Source organism: Crinia signifera, chromosome 7 (assembly GCF_055691185.1).
Source record: "Crinia signifera chromosome 7, ASM5569118v1, whole genome shotgun sequence".
NCBI lineage: Eukaryota > Metazoa > Chordata > Amphibia > Anura > Myobatrachidae > Crinia > Crinia signifera.
In genome coordinates, this window is record NC_139223.1 from 7,585,442 (window position 1) to 7,608,145 (window position 22,704).

Sequence of the window (22,704 nt, forward strand, 5' to 3'; positions counted from 1 at the left end):
CTGTAAAATCCGATTCAAATGTATGTATATACACTATAAAAGTAACAGATACTTATATCTAGCCATAACCCCCGTCAAAAGACAGGGAGATAACTACTATTCATTATCTGTGGTTTTGTACATATAGAAAGATTTGAAAACAAATGTTAGCATACACACCAGGCAATCAGTGAAAATATATTCAAGCTACACCAACTTTCTTATCTGCTAAAACTATCTTATCATTATCTTATTACTACTGGTTGTTCTCTCATTCTGATGAAACTAACACTGGTCTCTGCAATACACGAGTAACAGAGACAGTGAAAGGAGAATCCAGAACAGCAGAAACTGCTATCTCTGCCTATCATTTCATTCTGTGATTGTCAAAGTGATTGTCTCTTATCAGCTATTTGAGGCAATGGGGCAGATGTATTAAGCCTTAACAAGAGATAAATGCAAGTGTGATAAGGAGAGATAAACGTCCAGCCAATCACCTGCTAACTGCCATGTCACAGGCTGTGTTTGAGAAAAGCCAGTAAGGAGCTGATTGGCTGGACGTTTATCTCTCCTTATCACCCTTGAATTTATCTCTTGTTAAGGCTTAATACATCTGCCCCAATATATGCTGATATCTGACAGCAGAACAATCACCGCAGACTAAACAATCACCGCAGACTAAAAATATCTTAGAACAAGGATATAGGCAATCCTTGTCTCTACTAAATTCTAACAGCAAGGCACTCTCAGTCAGATAGCCAAGCGAATACCATGCACTGCTAATTAGGCAACAAGGTCGCTTTGAGCAACCAACATTGACAAGCAGAAGCCAACCCTGTATTGCTTTTATCAAATTAGTGTATGGAAACACTACATTACCTCTCTCTCATCTAGCATCTAAAACTGGTTTAAGATGCTAGAAAGCAGAGGAGGGAAGTAGCGACACAAAAACACACTATCCTATCTCCTACCTATCCTTTTCACTGATAGCAACTGCTATATGCTAATCGGCAAACCATGGCTATGGGAGAAAAACAATAAAAAAAGTGGGGAGCAAACAGAAAGTGCCGTATATGAATCGAATGCAAGATATTGGAAATAGGTTTAAAAATTAAGGTAAACCTGAAAAGGCTTCTTCCTGTGCACATCTGATATATGGTAACAAAATCTTCGCGAATGGAGATAAATTATTTCTGTGTAGAATGAAATTTAACTGCATGTCTGTATCCTAACGTTAAGGGCACAGATAGCTATATGTGATTTACACACACCTGCATCCTAATCAAAAGGTGCAGTGAGCACAATTCGGATATCACAAACACAATAACGAATACTCCCAAAACAGTGACAAAAGTCACCCCTCCTTTTAAGAAGAAAACAATTAAAAGTTATGTTTTAAAGAATTAAAATAATACATAACACATTAAAATAAAGCGTGCCCCAGGTAAGACTTATTCAGTCTTTTTCTTGCATCTTACCGCAAGAAACCCCCCTTTTTCCAGTGAAGTTCTCTGAAACTTGTTCTGGGAGCACCACCAACAGGAAATACTGGAGATCATCTTTCTATAAAAACCACGTTGGTCTAGCTAATAGATAATACTCACGAAATTTTATGTGCGGATTCACACAAACCCTTTTTTCTTGAAAAAAGCAAACTCCTTCTTCAATGGACAAAACCATGCTGCACTTCAGGTAGGGCAGATGTATCATGAGCAGAGAGAGTCAGATTTGGGTGAGGTGTGTTCAAACTGAAATATAAATTGCAGTGTAAGAATAAAGCAGCCAGTATTTACTCTGCACAGAAACAATATAACTCACCCAAATGTAACTTTCTCTGCACATGTTACATCTGCCCCACCTGCAGTGCAGCAGGGTTGTGTCTATTAAAAAAAGAGCTTGCTTTTGCAACCCAACCAGAATCAACCCCCCATAATCCTCTTCTGACAAGCAGAATATAATGTGTCCTGTGTTACAGGCATGTATGGGCAGCATATACAGTACTGTAGTATTAATATAGTATATCCTCCTGTATGGGCAGCATATACAGTACTGTAGTATTAATACAGTATATCCGCATGTATGGGCAGCATATACAGTACTGTAGTATTAATACAGTATACCCTCCTGTATGGGCAGCATATACAGTACTGTAGTATTAATACAGTATATCCTCTTGTATGGGCAGCATATACAGTACTGTAGTATTAATACAGTAAATCCTCCTGTATGGGCAGCATATACAGTACTGTAGTATTAATACAGTATATCCTCCTGTATGGGCAGCATATAAAGTGCTGTAGTATTAATACAGTATATCCTCCTGTATGGGCAGCATATACAGTGCTGTAGTATATACATAATCCTCTTCTGACAAGCAGAATATAATGTGTCCTGTGTTAGCGGCATCCGTAGTAAATCCTCCTGTATGGGCAGCATATACAGTACTGTAGTATTAATACAGTATATCCTCCTGTATGGGCAGCATATACAGTGCAGTACTAAATACATAATCCTCTTCTGACAAGAAGAATATAAAGTATATCCTCCTGTATGGGCAGCATATACACTACTGTAGTATTAATACAGTAAATCCTCCTGTATGGGCAGCATATACAGTACTGTAGTATTAATACAGAAAATCCTCCTGTATGGGCAGCATATACAGTACTGTAGTATTAATACAGTAAATCCGCATGTATGGGCAGCATATACAGTACTGTAGTATTAATACAGTATATCCTCCTGTATGGGCAGCATATACAGTACTGTAGTATTAATACAGTATATCCTCCTGTATGGGCAGCATATACAGTACTGTAGTATTAATACAGTATATCCTCTTGTATGGGCAGCATATACAGTACTGTAGTATTAATACAGTAAATACGCATGTATGAGCAGCATATACAGTACTGTAGTATTAATACAGTAAATCCTCCTGTATGGGCAGCATATACAGTACTGTAGTATTAATACAGTATATCCTCCTGTATGGGCAGCATATACAGTGCTGTAGTATATACATAATCCTCTTCTGACAAGCAGAATATAATGTGTCCTGTGTTAGCGGCATCCGTAGTAAATCCTCCTGTATGGGCAGCATATACAGTACTGTAGTATTAATACAGTATATCCTCCTGTATGGGCAGCATATACAGTGCAGTACTAAATACATAATCCTCTTCTGACAAGCAGAATATACAGTATATCCTCCTGTATGGGCAGCATATACACTACTGTAGTATTAATACAGTAAATCCTCCTGTATGGGCAGCATATAGTACTGTAGTATTAATACAGTAAATCTGCATGTATGGGCAGCATATACTGTACTGTAGTATTAATACAGTAAATCCTCCTGTATGGGCAGCATATACAGTACTGTAGTATTAATTCAGAAAATCCTCCTGTATGGGCAGCATATACAGTACTGTAGTATTAATACAGTAAATCCTCCTGTATGGGCAGCATATACTGTACTGTAGTATTAATACAGTAAATCCTCCTGTATGGGCAGCATATACAGTACTGTAGTATTAATACAGTATATCCTCCTGTATGGGCAGCATATACAGTGCTTTAGTATATACATAATCCTCTTCTGACAAGCAGAATATAATGTGTCCTGTGTTAGCGGCATCCGTAGTAAATCCTCCTGTATGGGCAGCATATACAGTACTGTAGTATTAATACAGTATATCCTCCTGTATGGGCAGCATATACAGTGCAGTACTAAATACATAATCCTCTTCTGACAAGCAGAATATACAGTATATCCTCCTGTATGGGCAGCATATACACTACTGTAGTATTAATACAGTAAATCCTCCTGTATGGGCAGCATATAGTACTGTAGTATTAATACAGTAAATCTGCATGTATGGGCAGCATATACTGTACTGTAGTATTAATACAGTAAATCCTCCTGTATGGGCAGCATATACAGTACTGTAGTATTAATTCAGAAAATCCTCCTGTATGGGCAGCATATACAGTACTGTAGTATTAATACAGTAAATCCTCCTGTATGGGCAGCATATACTGTACTGTAGTATTAATACAGTAAATCCTCCTGTATGGGCAGCATATACAGTACTGTAGTATTAATACAGTATATCCTCCTGTATGGGCAGCATATACAGTGCTTTAGTATATACATAATCCTCTTCTGACAAGCAGAATATAATGTGTACTGTGTTAGCGGCATCCATAGTAAATCCTCCTGTATTGGCAGCATATACAGTACTGTAGTATTAATACAGTATATACTCCTGTATGGGCAGCATATACAGTGCAGTAGTATATACATAATCCTCTTCTGACAAGCAGAATATACAGTATATACTCCTGTATGGGCAGCATATACACTACTGTAGTATTAATACAGTAAATCCTTCTGTGTGGCCAGTGACTAACGAGTCATACATTGTAAGCATTATAGATAGACTGCCTAGAATATGAATGTGATTTTGACAAGTCATTATAATATTAGATAACCTACAAAGCTCTGTATAGAAATAATACCTCTGGACATGAGCTGGACAAGACGTTTGTATCTCATTTCCGCACATTAATATGCACATTGCAGACAGAGACAGATGACAGTCAGTAACTATTTGCATTAGGCAAATACTAAACACTGACCTGAGTCTGCTCAGCACAGACAGCACATACATCACCACCAGCCTTATTGAGACCCCGCAGCCCAGAAAATGTCCGTCCCTACTTGGTTCACCCTGTTCTTCTCTATCACTGAAGCTGCCGTGGCAATTACTTTGAACTCCAGTATCATCATTGTAATTGTGAAAAGCATGAAGAATGGGATAACGCTGAGCCCCTCTGATATCATCCATGTAACCATGGCAACTGTGAACATCACAATGCGCGGGGTATTTCTTTCTGAGACAATAGGAACACTGATCACAGGTTCTTATGTTATGGAAGCTTACAACGTGGTCATCGTCCTTCTGCCATTCCTCATGTACTTCACATTTTGGCTGACCACCTGGCTCTGCGCCTATTACTGTGCCACCATCACCAGCTTCAGCCACCGCCTCTGTGCCTGGGTGAGGAAATCTCTTTCTGCTTTCCTGCCCCATCTCCTGCTGTGCTCTGCTGTTGGGTCGTTTGCCATAAGTCTTCCATCCCTTTGGATTGTCTTCTTGGAGCCTCAAGAACAACTCTATGGGAACAACTCGCTCAACTTCACAATGCTTGCTGGGGTAGTATCTACTAGTTTACCCTACACCGTACTTGTCAACTTACTGGGCGCCTGTTTCCCATTTATTATAATTATCACCTCCCTTATGATGACGGTGTCCTCCCTTCTAAGACACGTCTGTAACATTAAGGACAACGATTCTGTGTCCACTCCCAAACTTCAGGCCCATATCAGTGCTATAAGAACAATCATTCTCTACCTCGTACTTTCTGCAATCCGCTACTCAACTACGATCTTTTTCAATGCAGAAGAGGAAAACTTTCAAAATAGTTTGACTGTTATTGGCTGGTATATAATCAGTTTATTTCCAACATCATTGGCCATGGTCATAATCCAGGGCAACGCCAAGCTAAGGAAGGTGTTTCTACTGAGCTTCTGTGCTAAGAACTAGCTAGAAATGGGAAGGAGAGACTATTGTAGCTTGTCATCGAAGGGGACATTTCTGTATTATTCCATACAAAACAGAATAACATCTGTCAATCATGCTGATGATTGGGATGCTGGTGCACAAAATTAGGATTAAGCTATGGGAGGGAGTGTTAGGCTTAGGCACTAAAAATCAGGGGTTAGGTATTAAGAGGGGAGCATTATGGTTAGGTTGTAGGAAGGAGGGTTAGATTTAGATAGCAGGTAAGAAGGGGTTAAGTAGTCTTACCCAGCCTGTTGGGGTTCTGATGTTTGGGATTTCTGACCGATGGCATCCCGTCTGCTGATCACACAAATGTATTCGCACAGGATAACCCATCTCTGACAAGTGCCTAATTCTTCTTAGTTACAATTATTTCTGTAACAAATATTCAAGATAATAAATAGACATTCACATCAGTCCTTGCACCATAGGGATGGCCATCGGTGCAGTTGCCATTGATGGTGATACTGCAACCAGCCATCGATAGTCATAAACTATGTGATTAATAACTATTGATAGTTTTAGCTATCGATGTTAATTCATTATCCTTGACTGAATGGCCTGTAAACCAATCAGAATGTGAGGGCAGGGCTTACAGTAAGTGTCGTAGGGGCAGAGCTATGCTCCGTAACCTGGTACCTTTAAATAAAGAAAGAAACAGGTTCTCCTGTGCCATCGATGTATGGAAACCATCTGGTTCTCCCACATTGATGCAAAACTTTTCAACATCGGCCATAAACTATTGATATTTTAAATCATCGAAGGTCCGTACTGTAACACTGAAGTTTACAATCTGTAAGATTACTTCACACACACACACACACACACACACAATGTCTTCTCTGCTAAATGACTGTAATTGGGGTGATAAGAGAATGCCAGAAGAGAACAGAGTACTCCAACAACTGAGAGGTACAGTAGTATAAGTCTGTTTATTTCATGCATCACCCGTTTCTGGGATTCTCCTGTGTGTAATGATGTATACCAATGTTACTACTTGTACCCTATAACTTATAGTGCTTCCTATGAAAAGCTATACAGTAGGTGTACATATCTGTATGGTATATTTATATCAGTTATCTTTTTGGAATGACAAATAGTATTTTGTACTTTATATTTGTTTTTGTTTCATAACAGCAAAATAAAAATGGATTTAAACTCTTACAAAATACTTTGTAATAATTAGTAGAGCTGGCTGATCTGCGTTACTGTATGTTGGGAGGCTGATATGTGCTACTGTATAAACAAAGGTTAAAAACAGTTACCGAAGTAACTGAAGGGGTGCCTGTGTGAGTTGTTACTGCCAGCAGCTGTCAAGAAAAGGGATTGTCAGTCCCTATAGAAAAATTGTTGGAAAGGGTATAGACTGCGCTTGAATTGATGACAGAGTAAGGTCAATTAAAAAGCTATTTAATTGTACAATAACACACTAAAAATAAGCAGAAAATAAAATATGGTACACAATGGTATGGGAAGGGAAGGGGGGATATAAAAGCTGCATCCACTTATAGTAATGTCACCTTTGAAAATTCCACAGTCCAATGTGATACTAGGAGATGGTTGGAAAGATTGACCTCCAGACCTGGCCAAAGCGGTATTTCGATGGTACTTCCTCCAATTTTTTAATGGTGGTGGCATTCCTCCCAGTTGGAATATCAGAAGTGGTAATGACGAGTCCGCTGGGTGACCCCGGGTGGGTGTTTAGATAGGCTGGCTTGCCTTCAGATGGTTTGTACCACACTCCAGTCGATGGGCTGATGGTCAATGCAAGGCTGGATCTCCTGTCAGTTTTTAGGTGGTAGGTGGTGATGGCTGGATGGCAGCGGGGTAGATGGGCAGTGTGGGTGCCTGGGCCAACGCGTTTCGCCGCTATAAGCAGCTTTTTCAGTAAGCCCATCGACCGGAGTGTGGTACAAACCATCTGAAGGCAAGCCAAAAAATAACTTGTATGAATTTATGTTAAGATTGTAAAAAACTTTTCGTAGATAAAGTATAAGAAGAAATTCTTGATTTAAAATAAATTGTGTCCACACAGTGTGCTCTGATGGTTCATTGCTGATAATGCCCTCAATAGTGAAGGTGTTAATATATATATAAGCCTTCTATGTGGAGAAAGAATATCCTGGATTTATTTAACACATAAACGGACAATGCATTTCCTACACCTACTGTACATACTGATAGTCTACTATCTACTCTACAATGGACAGGACACGTGTTTCGCTGGGTGCGCTTCTTCAAGCTGAAGGTCATCAGAGCACACTTAATTAGAACCTGTGTAATAAAACTCAGGTTGAAATAGAGTATTAATACTGCTATCATCAAATACGTCCAGCAGAGTTCACCATTGCTCTTTGGCTCATTGACTGGAGACACTCATACAGCCAAATTTGAGAAATAGTTACAAGTTGGGTTGAATGAAATGTTTCTATTTCAGCCTTAATGGCTCACTGTGGAGATTAACTTCCCGTAATACACTATTCAAGCCAATAAAGGCAATAACTAAAAGTGTAAGAGCGAAGCAATATTAAAACTACTTAACAATTGAATCCATTAACAGGTTCCAATATCCTGGTGGGAAGTTCCCTCCCATATACACCAAGCACCACTACTGTCAGTCACCTCTACCTACATTTTAAATCTTTAATCACACAATTTCTCTCTGTATTTTCACTATATGTGTGTATGTCAATGTACTTTTAACCCCTCATTTCGCTATCGTGTAGGTGTCTCCTTATCCAACTCATGCTCCATAAAGATAATTTTAGAAATTAATGAATTTCAATGTAAAAAATCTTTTGATGGTCTGTTAGGAGTGCATCCGCCATAACTTCTTTCCTCTTTCTCTATTCCCAATAACTGGCAATTGATGCAGGAAACTGCCACAGGGGGTGCCAGTAACTGGCAACTATGAATCGAGAGGTCAGTAAGTCCACACTGGAGGCTCAGATACCAAGCTCACACTGAGCTGCTTGACTCGAGGAACTGACAGCCTTGGAGTCCCAGGTCTCTCTATTTATACCTGGGTGATTGATGACTGGAGACCGGTGATTCTGAGAGTCCCAGGCAGACACATGATTGGATGATTCATGGTCAGATGATTAGACCCTGTGATTTCAGTACTCCAGGCAGGCTTGAATTGGAGAGCGGCCTAGTAGTCCGAAAAACACTGAAGTCTAACTCCAAACATACACAAGGAATGCAGGCTTTCAGATCTGGATACTAAGGGGTTAATTCTGCTTGGTGCGGTGGGACCATACGCGGTCGGTTCGGGTTTTTTTTCATCTGTGCATGCGTAGCTTTTGCTATGCGCATGTGCGGCGACCTCACAACGCTCACGGATGGGTCTCTCTGTGCGAAAAAACCTGTCCGCAAGAACACGGTCATTGTGGGCGGCATGTGGGCGTTTTTAGGGGAGCAGCCGGAATAATGAGGAAAACTGGGCATAAACATGGGCGTACACGGGGGTGTGCACACAAAATGCACGGTGCCACAACCGCCTCGAACGCACCGTGCATTTTGGACCAAAAACAGGCAGACGCAGAGTGCTCATGACCACCCCTAGAGATACCGCATGATAGCGGACGCCTGGGTCTGCTATTAACGCTGATTACTACTCAAACACATACACCTAAATGTAATAAGCAATGCTGCAGCCTATTAAGTGAAAACCATTATTTCACTACCTGCAAGCCACACACAGCCCTCAAACACATTGGAAGCTTATCTTTCTACACTTCTCAACATGTAAAGGTTGGTTTAATTTTAGGTAAGATTAATTCTAAGACCTGCTTATAAAGATAAATCTGCATGTGTATGGCCAACTTTAGAGCAACAAGGATGTTTGAGCAATAACCTAAGGCCATGGCCACTATTTTGCACACAATCTTTTTATTTTTGCCCAACGACATACATTATGCACTTTCATATCTGCTATGAATTGTATGTAGCACACTCTGTATGTAAGATGCCACCAAGCACATTATTGCAATCACATATCTCTAACAAAGGATCACAACATCTGCCTATCACACTCCAAAGTCTTATTTTAAACAATATTTGAACATGTTTGCACACAAACCATTTTGTCATGCTTGGTCGACTGACACATCTTTAACATACCTGTACCAAGAACTATGGGGACTTTGGCAGACACATATGCATTCCTACACAAATGTCACTTTGGCCCCATTTGCGTTCCTCACACACTCCATGAGGAACTCATTGTTCTGGCCCTGGTTTTAACTTGTAATGTCGGAGTTACATCACCTGCACAGAAACTGATTTTGCACCTATTTAGGTGCTTTGCCCAGGTGCTGGCACAAACAAATTAGCAGGGAAATGGTGGAGATGAAAATGTGCATGGTCATGGAGAGGGTTCTGCATGAACAACACATCACTACATTCACCTAAAGACCAAGTTGAGTAAGTACACATAAATGTAGTATTTGGTTTACATAAGAAATTACACATACAACACAGGTTTTTATTTTGGTAAATAAAATTTATTTGCTTTTAAGCATCACAGTGTTTTTTTTTTAATTCATAAATATTCAAAACACAAATATAATAATAATAAAAAAAAAACATCCAGCCAGAACAAGAAGTGGCATATCTGCAAAATTGTGTTACCCAGCAACTGCAATGGTGAAATGAAAGGGAACACCAGCATCCGACTTGCATCACATAGGCAGAATGCTAAGCAGGATACACAGCAGCAAAAATATACCCTGCATTTCAAGAGTTAAAATTAAACACTTTAGTACCCTTTGCACGGGAATGGATTGATTTAGCACTCAGGAAGTGGAACCCCACTGCAAATGCAAAGATTTGGGATCCAAACACAGAGAAAGTCAATAAGGCGGCATTACTTTGGCCCTTTTTTCCCCTTTCTTGATGGGGCCTTGGGGGCAGCGGCCTTGCGCCCTCTTTGCCCAGTGGGCACAGGAGGGTCTGCAGATGGTGAAGGTTGTGGGGCAGCAGATGGGATGGCCGCCATGAGTGACCTGGAGTTGCTGGGCAAAGTATTGCATGCCAGTCATCAGAATGTCATTCTGGCAGGTGAACTCCTCAAACTGTTTGCTGTTGCCAGCCTTCCACTCACCCAAAAATTCTCCAAACTGCTCTTAACGGGCCGCAGCCTCCAACCCTTGCTGCACGACCGTCTCCAGCAGCTGTGTCCACATTGGCTCCCCTGCCTGTTGTGGCTGGTGGCTTCCTGTTGGCGGAGGCTGCTGGACTTATGGGGAATATGCTGGCGGTACCTCTGGACTAGCCGGCTCACCTAGGGTAAAAAGACAAATCAATGTCACCATCACATACACAAACAATGTCTGTTACCACAATCAATGCATGACTCTAATTTACCTGTAAACTAAGCAGCTAACACCTCCACCGGGAGCTCACTATCCATATCCGATACCCCCCTGACCTCTGCCACATCCACGACATCCAATGCCTCCAGCTCCAGGGGGGTATTCTCCAAATTGGATGGGATAGGCCCCCTCCCGGTGGACATGCTGTGAGCATACCGCTCAGTCATCTTCCTCTTCATCCCACTTTTGAAATCTGTCCATCTACAAATAATAAATACAAAGTATAATCAGGACATATGTGCACCACTGTGCTACTGAACACCATTACTACGTTACATTTACTAGTGTGGCTGATATGTTATTTTTCTGCATACGTTTACCACACACACATTTATGTCACCATTATGAAGCATTACAGTGTCTCCTATATCACTCATTACTCGCTAAATGCACATACATAGCTCACTATGCTGAAATGACAGCAGCCATGGCCAAAGTATGCTCCTCCAGCTGTTGTGAAACTACACATCCCAGCATAGCTTGCCATTGTTGCTATTAGGGAGTCATGTAACTATGGGAAGGCATGCTGGGATTTGTAGTTTCTCAACAGCTACATGTGCACAGTTTGGACATCCTTATTTAATTTGCTACATATGGAACATGTTTCAACAACTCTTTTACAACAACTTGTTGTCCCATCACATACTTCACATGAGCAGAACTGTGGCCATAACCTCACATCACACCAACGGTGCATGTTTCATATATAAATGTGGGTAATTAGACATGGTTGTGTTCACATGTGTCATTGAAGTGTAACACTATCTACAAACACATCTTTCTATTATTTTCAAAACATACATGTAACATATGGACACACATATTTGAATATCAGGGGGAGAAACACACTGGCCTTTTCTTCACCACACCAAATGCCTTGGCAGTGATGCCACCTTATTCACTTCCTCTGTGATTTTTTTTCCCAAATCTTCATCCTTAGAGTGGGAACCAGCTTCCTGGGAACTAATGTAATCCATTCTCATGCTAGGGGTACTAAAACTCTCAATTCTGCCTCTTGAAATGCAGGGTTTCTCTTTTTTGCTGCTGGTATCCTGCCCAGTAATCTTCTTAGATGGTGCAGAGCGTTTTCTGGTGGCCCCAGTCACCTCACCATGCAGCTGCTGGGTCACACATGTTGGCAGAGATGCAACCTCTTGTTCTGGCTGGTTGCTGGGCCCTTCTTGAGCCTCTGCAGTTGGAACAGGGTCTGTTTGAGAGGGGCCCCCTTGGTTTGCCGCCCTACTCCTCTCTTGGGCCCTCCTTCTCCCCTCCTGTTCCCTCCTGCGCAATTCTTGGGTCATTGATTCCATTTTTGCCCTCAATAGGATGTCCTCAGCTGCGGAATCCTCAGAGCCTGACATGTTTGCAGCAAAAGTGGTCTGCATCTGGCTGCATATTTATATGCTAAAATCCCGCCTTTCACAAGGGGCGTATTTTTTCCCCAGCAATGTTGTAGCTAATTACCGGCGAAAAAGCCTGCTTAAATTACGCTGTAACAATGCACCTAAGCATTCACCTGTACATGAACATACACAGGTTGTTGACCATTCTGTGTTACATGGCTAAATGTATTCACATGTAATTCCACTGATGAGTATGTTTTTTCAGGTGGTCTCTGCTGGAGTACTTGTATGGTTTCTTATCAAAAATTAAAAACATACCAACGTCACAATGCTTTCCTTACATTTCTTATGTGTAATATTTATTCACAGGGACACTTTTTGTATGTGCGTTATTATCAGCATAGATATGTATTAATACATAGTTGCGTGTAGAAATTTTCACATACTGTATATACAGTACGTGTCTCCCTACATTTAATGCATACTGTATGTTCGTGCGTGCATATCGGAACGGTCAGCGAATCTTTTCATTCGCATACATATTGTTAATCTAAGATGGATTAATAAAGTTAATAACAAAAAAACAATGGTTTTAGTGTGTTGATGGATAGCGCACTCTGTGATTGTTTGCAGTGTTGGTCAATAGGGGGGGGAGTGGGAGAATGGGAGATTGGGATGAGGGAGGGGGGGTGGGGAGGAGGAGAGATATTAGAAGGGTCAGTTAAGTATTCAAGTAATACTCAGAAATGGATATTGGGTAAAAATAAGGATTTATTAATTAAAGGTACAATCTGTTTGTATAGTGCTCCACTGGGGCTGGTGGTGACAATGTCAATGGTGCAGGTGTCGATGGGTGTTGGGGGACACCTAACTGTCCCTAATAGGAGCCCTTGTGGGGATTGGGATGCCAACAGGTTCCCTTTTACCATACGTCCTAAAGGGACCTATGTCTCCTAATAGGGATACAGTTGAGTGTAAATAGTCTTTGTAGGCTGTGATGATACTTAATGCTGACGGCGTAAGGCTGTAATGATCAGGAGACACGTGGGGATCAGGATACCAACAGGTACCTTTACACCATAAATCTCGCGGACTTATGTCTCCTGGAGTCTCTGAAAATGCTATTAAGCAGTAATGTCCTTGACAAAGGCTTTTCACAGCCGAAACGTGTTGGACACAGAAACTACAGCACCCACAAGGCTTTGCAGACCTCACCAGTCTCCTCCGTCTCCTCCGTGTGAGTAGAGCGCGCTGACGTCACAAGCGGTGCGCTGAGATACGCCGGGCCCGACAGACCGGCGACTCGGAGCACACGCTGTCAGCGGGGATTCATCATTTCCCACAACAGACGCCACACTGGTCCAGGCACTAAACAGGACCCATCTGGCCTCCAAGAGAGCCCAGGACGGCACAGCATACCTACCAGGAACGGGGTAAGAAGCAAGGTGCGGGACGCCGCTACTTGCTTTTATTTCTCCCCTCCAGGACCTCCACATCAGACATTACTGCTTAATAGCATTATCAGAGACTCCAGGAGACATAAGTCCGCAAGATTTATGGTGTAAAGGTACCTGTTGGTATCCTGATCCCCACGGGGCTCCTGATCATTACAGCCTTACGCCGTCAGCATTAAGTATCATCACAGCCTACAAAGACTATTTACACCCAACTGTATCCCTATTAGGAGACATAGGTCCCTTTAGGACGTATGGTACAAGGGAACCTGTTGGCATCCCAATCCCCACAAGGGCTCCTATTAGGGACAGTTAGGTGTCGCCCAACACCCATCGACACCTGCACCATTGACATTGTCACCACCAGCCCCAGTGGAGCACTATACAAACAGATTGTACCTTTAATTAATAAATCCTTATTTTTACCCAATATCCATTTCTGAGTATTACTTGAATACTTAACTGACCCTTCTAACATCTCTCCTCCCCACCCCCCCACCCCTCATCCCAATCTCCCATTCTCCCACCCCCCCCTATTGACCAACACTGCAAACAATCACAGAGCGCGCTATCCATCAACCTACTAAAACCATTACCAAAGGGGTTTTGGACAACCCCCAGGACAAGCAGCACCACGTACATAGATCAGGTAGAGTGCAATATACCCTACTTTTTGTACAACAAAAAAACAATGTTTTCGACCAATCAGTGATCAGCAAAACTTAAATATGTACCTGCACTTAATAACTGCGCCATTGCCAATATGTCTACCACACGGGCTGCCCCGTTTTCCCCCCGGGAACTGCTGGCGTTGGTCCAGGTAATGCTGAGAAGTGCCAGGCATATAACGCGGCCCGGCGCTTTATCTATGCCTGGACCCGCGTCCGTAGGAGCCTGGGTCAGGTGGAGCGGCGGTGGTCCGATTTGTGCCGCCGGCAGCCAGCGCTGCTATCAAGCATTCGGCGGTATATTAGCCGATGTAAGTATTTTTTTTTTCACAAATATGTATGCGTTTGTTAGTAATATTTTAAGAAATGCTTTTATATATGGACCTATATGGGTAGTGTCTATATGTGTGTATATAAGCCTATATGGGCCTATATGGGTAGTGTCTATATGGGTGTATATGGGCCTATATGGGTAGTGTCTATATGGGTGTATATGGGCCTATATGGGCATCTATGGGTAGTGTCTATATGGGTTTATATGGGCCTATATGGGCCTATATGGGTAGTGTCTATATGGGTGTATATGGCTAATGTATGAATTTGTGTGTAGCATATCTATTCATTAGCATGATATTTTTATTAGTTATATGTAAAATGTACATTAGTACTGTTATGAACATGACTAATGTGAGTTTTTCTTTCCCCCATTTTCATGCTCCGCAACCTTCAAATTCAATACCATCAACATGAACATTTCAGCACGTGCCAGGGCACGCATGAGGGCCAGAGAGTAGGCCCAGCAAGTGGGGGAAGATGATGCAGAGAGCACCTTGGGGCCCGCTGGTGCCCACCCCATCTCCCCCTCACCTTCCAGCAGCCACTCCTCTATGCCCACCCACTACCCTACCCCCACTAACCCCCACACCCCATCAACCACCCTACCCCCACCCACTACTCTACCCCCACCCACCCCCTACTCCCAACCACCACCCTACCCCCACCCACTCCTCTACCCCCACCCACTCCCCTCCCCAACCCCATTTCCAAACCCCCTACTACTCCCCACCACCCACCCTCAACCCTTACCAATCCCCAATCCACCCCACCCCCTTAACCCCAACTCCCATCCCATCCACCTTGCTTCTGTCCTCCCCATCCCCAAGCACATGACCTGCATCCAGCAGTGAACAGGATGGGACTGACAGCCGTAAGTAAACAATGTGCCTAATGTTTACATACACATGTCTACACATAAACAATCACAACACCCACATATGTGTAGCCCACATCATCATTAGTTGCAACATATCACTACAGTACCACCCTGAGCTGTGGCCTGTCCTCCTCCAGGAAAAGGGTCCCCTTTGAGTGTGGGCATGCCTCACCCCTTGAGTAATTGACATAACAGTACATCCAATGACATATCCTACAGTAGTGGTGTTGAAGTTATGTGGGCCCAGCTTTTGTGTAACTACACTTCCCAGCATGATGTGCAACATTCATTTATATATTGGTTTGTTAATAGTGTGTGAGGCCATGCGGAGGCATGCTTTTCAAACATAGCTGTAGGCCTATAATTTGTACAGCAATGTCCTGCATTTTAAAAAGTAAGGAGTGGTTAAGCCTCAACAATGTCATTACCCTTAAATAGCACAGGTTAATTCTGAGGTTTGAGGTGATTCCCCCAGCACAAACCTCCCAATTGTGATGCAGCATACATTCATCCAAGAAGGAGGAATTTATTTCATGTTATGTAATATGTACAGTATGTGTGTGTAAACATAATAGTACCGTGTTTACAGCATACCCATCTTCAATGTAGTTGAAAAATGTATGTGGCCTTCACACTTAACACACAACTTGTTAAAATACAACAAACATTTGTGTATATTATATAATAATTATAATGATTTTTTCCCTTCACTACAGACACTGAACAGCACCAGGATGAGGTGGCCCAGATACTGAGGGAAATTTTCCTAACCCTCTTTTACTTCTTTTTGGCCAACTGGAGGCCCTCCTTTAATTTTTTTTTTTTTAATATTATGTTGAAAAAAAAAAAAAAGTTTATGTTCAATTAGAAGTTGCCTGTGTTTTTAATCAGAAATATGTTTGAGGGTTTGTAAGGGCAGGTACATACAGATGTGTAATGTCAGTTATATTTGTAATTTGACGTGAGGGGTAACGATTGATGTCTGAATGTGTGTGTTTTTGGGTTAAATAACACATACTGTAGTGAAAATGCATGAATGTTTAATGTTGTTAGATGAAATCATCACACATAACATCAGGGTAGGTATACATGTTAAAAATTCGGAACAAACTAATTATTGCCATAATTTAGTACATACACACAAACACCAACATAACTTTATTTAAAAGTTAAACCAATGTGGGGACACATAGATAGTGATTAAAATGCCACATTAGAACATAACAAATATACATGTAATGAGGGTTAAAATGTTGTTTTATTAGGGTGTTTATTAAGGTAGACAATTGAGTTAATAGAAAACAATTATTGAATAACAGTTAGAATAATTGTCTTAATTATAGTTCAAAGGCAAGATTTGCAGAGCCATATATGTGAAGGGTATGCCACTGTGCACGGACATACGCTCACTCTCACGATCGGTGATACACGCTAAGTTTTCCATTGAAAAAAGGCGAGACCTCTCCGTGCACTGGGGCGTATGCTCAGATATACGGAAGGTGTCGGTGTGAAAACGGACAAGATCCGTCCATATACGGTGGCATACGCTCTTATGTACGCCAGTTAACGGTGGCTGAGGGGAGATCCATCCATGCACGGTGGCGTACACTCAAGTGTCCGCCACTCCCCATTGTCAGTGTTTGTGACCGTCCGTGTGCGGCTGTTCTGTGGGCGGACTTATGCTCACCGGCAGCGTACAGGAAACGTACGGTGTGACGGACCGTATGCACGTTTCACCGGTCTGATCTGAATAAGGCCCTAAGTGCTGATTTGCAGAGGTTTATCAAGGGCTGCACCAATGCTGTAATAATTACTTAGAGAGGAATTCCATGAGAGTTCAGATGGAAAAATGTTAACTACTGCTAGCAGGGAGCTAAGGGGTTACTGCTGTCAGAACCTGGGCTAGAGAAGTCCCACAGGTGTGTTATTAAGGAGAGCTGACCATAGTTTCACAGACAGTGATTGCAGCCTATGTGCAGGCTGAATGAATCCAGGCAGAATACACTGAAATACCTTGTAGAAACTGGAGAATGGAAGAACAAACACCCAGGTTCGTGACAGCTCCTCCATTTTTTATCAACCTCTTATGTGGGACTGTATCAAAAGCCTTAGCAAAATGTAGGAAGACCACATCTACTGCGTTTCCATTATCATGGTTGTTGCTGACATCCTCATAGAAGTCTAGTAAATTTGTTTGGCATGAACAATTTTTAACAAACCCATGTTGGATAATACTAATTAAGTTATGAAGATCTAAATATTCCTGGATACCATCCCTTAAAAATCCCTCAAATAATTTACCCACTATTGATGTTAAGCTCACAGGTTCTAATTTGCTGGGTCATCCCTTTTTCCCTTTTTGAATATTGGTACTACCTTACCAGATGAAAGTGAGTTCTCATAGACATAATTCAGAGGGGTTGCTAATTCCTCCCTTAATTTCATTAGTACCCAAGGATGAATTCCATTTGCACCTGGGGATTTGTTTGTTTTGATTTTGCTGAGCCGCGATTTTATCTTATCTGTCATGAAAGGTATATTGAGGTTCAAGCTTGGTCATCCCATCTGTGGTAACTGTAATCTCCTCTGTCTGCTCTCCAATTGTAAACACTGATGAGAAAAACTCATTTTACAGTTCTGCTTTTCCTTTGTCCTTTTGTAAAGCATTGATATTGGTTAATGGGCCTATGTTTTCTTTAATTATTTGTTTACTATTGATGTATTTGAAAAACTTCTTGGGATTGGTTTTGCTCTCAGAGGCTATGTGCTCTTCATTTTCCCTTTTAGCTACTTTGATTACCCCTGTACAAACTGTATTTAATTATTTGTACTTACTGAACACCTCCTCATTCATGTTATCCTTATAAACTTTAAATGCTCTTTTCTTATTGTAAATAGCTGTCCTTACATTTTTGTTCAACCATGATGGCTTTTTCTTATCGAATTTGCTCTTATTGCCTTCAGGGATATATTTAATAGTTAATGATTCAAGCACATTTTTCAGTGTTTCCCACATTTCCTTTGCATTCTTCCTCTCAAATAACGCTTCCTGCTCAATTTCTTTTAAAGAGTCCCTAACAAATGCACACACACAGAGACAGACACAGACTCACACAGACAGACAACTCCCACAGACATACTGTACAGACACATACACACACAGACAGACAGACACATACACACACAGACAGACATAAGGACACACACAGACAGACAGACACACACACACAGGGAGAGAGAGGGTAGGGGATCAGGTATTATCTTTATCCACATGCCAACAGCTGCAGATGACTGTGATGGGGCGGACCCTTCCGGACATTAAGCCCCACCCCATATATGTCCGCAAATTGCAGGACCCAGCACCTGAGTTGACACGGCTACAGTATGTCCTCCCTGGCTGTGCAGTTGCAGCCTCAGAGCAACTGTGGTACTGGGAGAGTTTTTAATTAAGCTGTAGCAGGTATTCTTGCAAAGGGAGCAGAGCAGAGCCTTCGAGGTAGCCAGTGACTGGGTGCAGGGGTAACAGCTTGAGCCCAATAGCAGCTGTACCCCCTGCACCTCGGTAGTTATGCCACTGACTGCTAGGGATAACGGTGCTGACAGCCACATAAGCAATTAGCGCGGACCCAGCTCATAGTGAATATTAATGAGCGGGTCCCCACTGGTGTTAAAGGCTCCTGGGACAAAATCCCAACACTGACGTGCTGGGATTTCAACCCTGCTAGCCCAGGATACAAGTCGGTGTGAATGGTACTTACCCGGCATCCCGGCTTGCTATCGCTCTCCGTCGATGGATGTCCGCTTGAACATCGCAGGTGACAGCTGGGCAGCAGCTGGAATCCCCGGTGATGAGGCACTGTGGCGCAGTGTCCTCGGTGTACATAGGCAGAGGTTAGGTGGTGTGCACCTCAGGCGGGCAGAGCCAGGACCAGGCCTCCCTTACCAACATTCCGGCTTCCATTGACACAGTTACAATTAGGGATGTGCACCGGCCACTTTTCGTGTTTTGGGTTCTGATTACCGTCAGGTTTTGGGTTCTAATGGGTTTTGCCAAAACACCCCCTAAACGTTTTGTGTTTGGATTTTTGGGGTTTTGGGTTCTGATTTTTTTTTTTTTTAAAAAAAGCATAAAAACTGCTAAAATTGCATATATATATATTTTTTTTGCTCCTACGCTATTATTAACCTCAACAGCATTCATCTCCACTCATTTCCAGTGTATTCTGAACAGCTCACACATCACAATATTGTTTTTAGGCCAAAAGGTTGCACAGAAGTAGTTGGATAACTATGATAAGCGACATAAGTGGGCGGCACAAACACTAGACTGATACAGCACACTTAATAGCACCCCATGACTGATACAGCACACTTAATAGCACCCCTGGACTGATATGGAACACTTAGCATCACCCCTGGCCTGATATGGCACACTTAGCATCACCCCTGGACTAATACAGCACACTTGGCAGCACCCCATGAATTATACAGTAGACTTGGCTTACCCCAGGAATTATACGGCACAGATGGTGGCACCCCTGACTTGATACAGCACCCATGGAATTATACGGCACAGATGGCGGCACCCCTGGACTGATATGGCACACATGGCGGCAGGCATGGAATTATACGGCAGACAAATTCCTGCAGTAAAAATAAAAATGTGTATTCTTTTAATTATAAAAAAGAGCAACACACCTTACTTAGCAACACCCCATGAATTATACAGAACTCTTGGCTCACCCCTGGACTACAGCGCATTTAACAGCCCTTATTTTTATTTAAAAAAAAAAAAAAGGGCAGCTCTCCTGGTCTGATACGGGACACATGGGGGCACCCCTGGAATTATATGGCACACATGCGGGCACCCCAGGACTGATAGAGGACACATGGGGGCACCCCAGGACTGATACAGGACACATGGGGGCACCCATGGAATTATATGGCACATATGTGGGCACCCCTGGACTGATACGGGACACAAGGGGGGCACCCATATAATTATACGGCACACATGCGGACACCCCTGGACTGATACAGAACACATGTGGGCACCCCTGGATGGATACAGTACACATGCGGGCAACCCTGGACAAATACAGCACACATGCGGGCAACCCTGGATGGCTACAGTACACATGCGGGCAACCCTGGATGGCTACAGTACACATGCGGGCACCCTGGACTGATGCAGCACACATGTGGGCATCCCTGGACAAATACACCACACATGTGGGCACCCCTGGACAAATACACCACACATGTGGGCACCCCTGGACTGATGCAGCACACATGTGGGCACCCTGGACTGATGCAGCACACATGTGGGCACCCTGGACTGATACAGAACACATGTGGGCACCCCTGGACAAATACACCACACATGTGGGCACCCCTGGACTGATGCAGCACACATGTGGGCACCCTGGACTGATACAGAACACATGTGGGCACCCCTGGACAAATACAGCACACATGCGGGCAACCCTGGATGGCTACAGTACACATGCGGGCACCCTGGACTGATGCAGCACACATGTGGGCACCCCTGGACAAATACACCACACATGTGGGCATCCCTGGACTGATGCAGCACACATGTGGGCACCCCTGGACTGATGCAGCACACATGTGGGCACCCTGGACTGGTGCAGCACACATGCGGGCACCCTGGACTTATACTGGGCACTGGCAGCAGTGATTTAAAAAAAAAATGCTTAATTAAAATAATGCAGCCCCCTCTGTAGCACTAGCAGCAGCCCCCTAAGCATAAATCATCCCCCCCAGCATGTCTTCCCCCCAGCATGTTTCGCCCCCACTCCGCTCAGCAGACAGCACAGACACATTCGTGCTGTCTGAAATCACCAGCCTGTTTGAAAATGGCTCAGACTGCCGGGAACTATATATCCCCAGGTCTCACGAGAATCCGACAGCGGGAAGATGATGTCCGGCCTCGTTTTGAACTCGGAAAAATGGCGGTGACCATCAAACTCCCCGGAACCGGTTCAGGTAAGTTCGGGGGGGGTTCGGATCTCTAGGATCCGAACCCACTTATCTCTAGTTACAACATGCGCCATTCAGTAGGGGGGGGGGGGGACAGGGTCAGGGATAGGCGCTGATTGGCTGCCGCAGAGCTCAGAGGGGCATCTCTACAGCATGAGATGGCGTATGTTACACCCCACCTGTGCACTGAAGCTGGCCCCTAGTGCTTACATGGCACATGTTCATGCCAACTGCCTATAGGGCTGCCCCAGCATTACCCCAAGCACCTATCCCCAGCCTTATTATACCCCTTTCACATCAGAAAATGCAGGGAATAAACTGGTGTGTAAGGTGCCATCCCGGGAACGTCCCTGCATGATCTAGGGACCATTTTCCTGGGTAAGTCCCTGCAGTTCCTGACGTGAAAGGGGTATAACACCCTTTTACCCCACCACAAAAACCCAGGTTTTTGCTTCATGAACCTGTGTCAGCGGCGGAGGCTAGGTGAAGAAGGCTCCATCTGTAGGTAATAATGGGGCAGATGTACTGTAACATTTATTTATTAACAGTTTCTTATATAGCGCACACAGATTCCGCAGCGCTTTACAGAGCATAGTTATAATCAAAAACACATAACAAATTACAGTACAAGACAGTTTAGTACAAGTACATGGTAAATATGGATAGGGGCACCAGGGGACAGGACACTGAAGCAATTATCAGGGTGGCAAAGGTTTATATATTCTAAGAAAGGCACATAAGGAGAGAGGGCCCTGCTCATGAAAGCTTACATTCTAAAGGGGAGGGTTAGACAGACTGGGGTGACACAGAAGGGGTAGAAGTGAGCTTAGACAGGTTAGGTTGAGAGATTGTCAGGTTTTATGCAGGAGGGTGGGAAGAGGTCAGCTTAGTCTTTAATATTTTAAGTCTAAAAAAGTGCTGGGCCATCCAGGAGTAGACAGCAGAGAGACAGTTGGAGATATGAGTGAGGATAGAGGGAGAGAGATCAGGAAAGGATCGGTAGATTTTAGTATTATCAGCATAGAGTTGGTAGTGGAAG